Below are 5,741 nucleotides of genomic sequence, written 5' to 3'. Positions count from 1 at the left end.
ATTCTATTAGGAAGGAAGCCAATATCTGCAGCCCATACTTCAGAAGTAGGAGTTACGCTGTGAGTGGTGGCACACACTTGTAATCCCAGCTACTCGGGAGGCTGAGAGTTCAAGGTCAACCTTTGTAGCTTACTCTGTCTTGAAATAAAAATTTAAAAGGCTGCCAATGTAGTTCAGTGGCAGTGCACCACAGGGTACACTCTCAGTCCTGAAGAAAAAAAAAAAAAAAAGAAGAAGAAGAAAAAGAAAGAGAGGGTAGAATATCCACATGAATTTTTTACGACTCTAATGATTAGAATTCAGTGTTCAGCTGCCTTACCTGTGCCCCTAAACATTTATTGGACTTCATACATGTTTCTCAGTTCTTTCCCATGGGACAAAATAACTAGAGTGGGTTGAAATTGGGTATTTCCCTTCCACCAAGGTTAGTTATGCTAAACCCTAGTAGGTTAACTCTTATAAAATGGTTTCTCCCAAGCTGGGTCTTGTTAAAAAACAGAGTGCTGTTGTACATCTCAAAATGGCCCTTTTCTCCTACCGCTACTGGAAGCCTGAGGGGATTTTTCTCAGGTTAGAAACAGGTGGAGCTCCTGGAAGTAAAACTCACAAAAGTGTGGGGGTCCCTATAACTGGGTCCCCCTGGAGTTTTTAACTGTCAGACTTGTTTACACTGAGCCTCCTGCAAGTTGTCAATTACAGTTGGGGGGTTTTCCTACTGCCATCTAGTTCCCACCAAGGTTCCGCCAGGTCAGCCACAACCCTCTATTTTCATAAACATTTCCTGCCAGTCAGTCTGCCATTGTTACTTTATCAAGTCAGAATTTAAAGAAAACTCTTGCATTAAGATCTCACTAAAGCACAGTTAAATCATATTGACAAAAAGCCTACATTTGTAAGCAGAGAGGTGGTTTTAGAAATATTTTGCCTTAGGATAGAGGCCATTATGCAACCTGCATCAATAGGTTCTTTACAGTATAACCTCCTGAACTGCAGTATCAGTCTCACCTGGGAACCATCCTGAAATTCCAATTCTCAGGCCTCACTCCAGGCCTACTGAATCAGAAGTTCTGGGGTTGGGGTGGGGGACACACAGCAATATGTAGTTCAACAAGCCCCCCAGGTGATTCTGATTCTCCTTAAATTTGAAAACTCTCTTATGGGGATCCATTGTTTTCTTAACTTCCCCAATCCTGATCCTTTCTTCTCCTTTCATGTTCTCACTAGTCTATTTTTTCAATAATAAATATTTCTTTTTCCCTTAGATGTGGCCACTGATGAAAATTTAGTAGGACTAATTTAAGCACCCAGCATGGATTCTTACCTAAGAAGGTTATGTTTAATTGGAGAGCAGATTAGCAATTAGCACTCAATTACTTTTAAAAAGGTTTCATCTCAGTCCTGATTAAGTCATTCCAAGTAGTATTTTACAATTGATAGAAGGAAATGAAGGGAAAAGGACAGATTTATGTATTTCTGCTTTGTTCAAGCTCCATAAAAATGTAGACTTTATTTCCTGCTGTTAATTATAGCATCAAATGTGTACTTTAGCTTTTACTGTCATGATTATTGTTAAAAGGAGGAAATAACTAGACAGTGTTGCTTCTAGAATTTCTCCCATGCTAATTTGTAACATTGGAGGAAGGGGATGGGGAAAAAAAAACATAAAAGGAAGTTTAAAGAGGAAAAAAATAGGAATAAAAGCATTAAGAAGGAGAGGTAAACATGTTAGATGGAATTGGGTAGAGGAGATTTTTAACAGTAGAACAATGAGAAAAAAACACACCATATTTGCAAAAATAAGTCACTTGTCAAACAACTTGCAGTCAGAAGACTGGACCTAATCCCATCTCTATCATTGATTAAAGAAGTTCATTCATATCTCTTGCTAGTACCAGGCAGAAATTACCTTGGTTCTTTTGTTCTTGAAGGAAAGATTTCAGAGGAAACACAGAAGTCATGTACTATGTGATCAAGGAACTTTATTAAAGAGGTGAAAGTACACTCTCAAGTTTGGAGAGCCAGACATTCTGAGCAGGAGCAACAGCCCGAATTTGGGTTCAGTCTATCTTTTATACCCCTGTCTTATCTGAGTTTTGTTCTTCCCCTTTCCCAATATCACAATATTGGCAAACATGATTGACAGGCTATATTAGATAACCCCATGCCAAGGACACACGCACTGTCCCAACAGTTCCAGAAAAATCCACAAGGGAGAGTCAAAACTCCAATTGTAATCCTATTTAAATGGCATGGTAATTTTTCACAGGTTACCACCTGGAAGGGTTGTAGCTAAGTGCGCATGTCCAGAGGACAAGCTGGAACTGATTTAACGAGTTGGTGTGTGGCAACAAGGTCTTGTCATCTCCTCTTGGGACTTATCTTGCTTCATGCTTTATTTCCCTTTCTCTTCCTCTGCTCTTGCTCATATTTGTACAAACTGCCTAACATTGAAATCTCTCTGAAGACGAGGGATACTAATAATTGCCTATACCTGCTGCATGGGAAATGCAGTGACAAATAAGAGCAAATAACCTTCTTTTTCTTAAGCTAGGGGTGGAATAGGAGGGATTGCCTAAATTCTGTTCCCCATATCTTAGTGGACTTTGAGTACCCAAAATGATAAGTAAGAAAATAAACAACTTTGTATAAGTGAGAAAATAAAAGAAAATAAAAGAAGTAGGAAGAGATACTAGACATTGCACCAATTTTTCTGCTTTAAAATTCAGTGCAATTTTAAACCTCAAGAAATTAGCTTAAAGTCAAACACTAAGAACAAACACTAGGCTGACTGAAGCTCCTTTAATACTATTCTCTTTCGGGGAAACTTCTTTTGAGGCAAAAGGGAAAATATTGTATATTTAGCTATAGAAACTATTTTCTTGATTAAGGTTATGAATAACATTAGAGTAACAAGAGATGAAAAGCAATAACAATATTTCTGAAAATGCATTTTGATTTGCTAGCACACACACACACAACCCAACATGAAACTTTTATAAGCACTGATCTGCTCTGCCAGAGTAACGCCACGCATCACCTAAGCCGAAAGTTGTCCCAAAATAATTTGTAGCTTGAAAATGAAATTCAGTTCAACTCAATTAAAAAAAATCCTCAAATGCTTATTGAATTCTTTCAAGCAAAATCCTATATTCTTGGTAAACAAAATTGAATAAGCTATGCCTTTTATCCATAAGAAGTCTAGGTCTCATAAGGAAAATATAAACGTTTGTAAAGTAATTATAATACAGGGAAAACTCTGATAGGTGCTAGAGTTAAAATTCAAAATTATAAAAATAAATTGTATGTATGTGTAAATCACATATATATTTATAATTCATATTTAAAATATAACATATTTCCCAGACTAAAATTATTTCAGTAAGAAATAGGAAGAGAAAATCCAGATTTGGATTCATTTAGTAAGGGTACAATTAATGACATTGATGAAAGAGCATAATTTAGTAATAAAATTCTAGGTCATTCTAACTTCTGATATTTTGAAAACTGTTTTCACAGAGCTGGGCAAGATTTACATGATAGATAGCTCACTGTCCAGACTGCTCAAAGATTTTAGATAAAGTAGAAAATCTAGATGAAGACTGGATACACACACACACACACACACACACACACACACACGGATAAACACAAAATGTGTAAATGTAGCATAGGATTGGACATACAGAAGAAATAATAAAGTGAAATAGATTTCTTGCAACCTGTTCACTCACTATAGAAAATATCAAGTTTTGGCTAGTTCTGTAAGTCAAACATGACCTCATAGATAAATGCAGAGATGAGAACAGCAGTTGTTCACACCTGAATATAGAACAGTTTTTTATTTAATTGTCTTTGTGCAATCATGATTGAAAAATATTCACACATTTTCCTAGCACAACTCCTGATGGAAAAGTTCTTTAAATTCTCTTATGTGAGATAATTCTTAGTGCCTGCTTCTCTATCTATCACATGTTGGTGTTGTGTCTAGTTACCAGTACAAAACTTATGTGTCTGTAAGAAACTCTGGATTCCTTCCATATATGGTGGTAACAGAAAAGGAATTCCATTTCATTGCTTTGTAAATGGAAAATGCCATTTTTAGAATTTTTCTAAGTATGCCAAGAAAGTATATTATTTGGCCTGAGAAAACCTGATGACATGTATCTGCCAATTCCTGCTACTGTTATGAGGTCATTGCTTAGCATTTTATAAAGTGCTGTGCCAAGAGCTTTTCCATGCTGGAAATTAGTAGGCTTTTCCTGAGAAATAAATTTAATACAGCTACTTCTTTGGTTGATTCCAGATAAATTACAGTTAGAAACATAAATCAGTATATTCTTTTAACCAAGTATAAATACTCTGTTCTAGGTAATACATCAACATATGATTCAAACATACTTCGAAAAATCATTTAGTATGTCACCTATTTGCATTCAATATAATATCCAGAATAATATTCAAAATATGTAACAACCAGTCTATTCATTATATCACAAATTACTCCTACAGATAATGGATTAGGGCTAGTTTGGAGCTCTTGGGTGGAAGTCACATGAGCAAGGTAGTAGTGAAGCACTAGAAGGATAAATGGACCACTTTTTTATCAACTAACATTGTTCACATATTCAATATAATTCTATATTTCATACACTGGTACATATTTGCTGAATATTAGTCCTGAAAATATACAAACTAAACATGAAAAGTCTTCTTTTCTGAGACCCTAATACACATCTCTCATAGATCACGGCATCATTTTCTGCTGATTCCAAAGAAGGTATCAGAGTCTATCTCAGATTTTTTTCAGGGACTCTATCCATCAAAACAAGGTGTCTACATTGAGGAGAAACAAACAAACAAAAAAAAAAAAACTACTTTTCATCTGTGATCTGAAATAATTGTGGAGAAATGAGAAACTTTTGTTTTAAAGTTGACCAGTTTTTCTGGTGAATGCAATCAAGGAAAACTTCCATGTAACAGTCATATTCTGTTTTCAAAGAGAAGCCTATACCACTCCATGAGTTCACATTAGTATTTGCAAACATCTTTTTCTGGAATCTTACATTTTCTCTGAGTCATACAACTTAGGACTTGGTTACAATAACTTATATCTTCTACTTGTTTCATGTTCAGAATACTTATTTATTTCAGCAAGATGTACTTTGATTTAAATATTATATTTTATATTTGTTTTGGATTCACCAATGCACTGTGAAATATGTACAGAAAAATAGAAATTTTATTTCTATTATTTATATTTACTCTACATTATTTGTCATTCATGTTTGCTGTTATTTATTATTTATTGCCACTTTAACAAATTATCATAAATTAGTGACTTGAAACAACACAAATTTATTGTTTACAGTTATGTAGATCTAAAGTCCAACACGCATTTCACTGGATTAAAATCAAGATGTTTACTGGGCTAATTACTTCCTGGAAGCTCCATGGGAAATTCTGTTTCCTTACCATTTCTGACTCAGAGCTAATAATATTCCTTGGCTCCTGGCCCCCTCCTCCTTCAAAGCCAGCTATAGTGAGTTGAATACTTCTGACATTGAATTTCTCTGACATGGTATGAATTTACATGATTAGATTAGGTTCAAGCAGTCCAAAATAATCTTCCCATCTCAAAATCTTTTTCCTTAATCACATTTGTAAACTCCTTTTCAGCTATAACATCTCTACATATTTCAAACACCTTTGGAGCCTCATTCTGCTTACTATAAGGCTAATTA

This window comes from Sciurus carolinensis, chromosome 10 (assembly GCF_902686445.1).
Source record: "Sciurus carolinensis chromosome 10, mSciCar1.2, whole genome shotgun sequence".
In the NCBI taxonomy this organism is placed as follows: domain Eukaryota; kingdom Metazoa; phylum Chordata; class Mammalia; order Rodentia; family Sciuridae; genus Sciurus; species Sciurus carolinensis.
Note: the sequence above shows the minus strand (reverse complement) of the source record.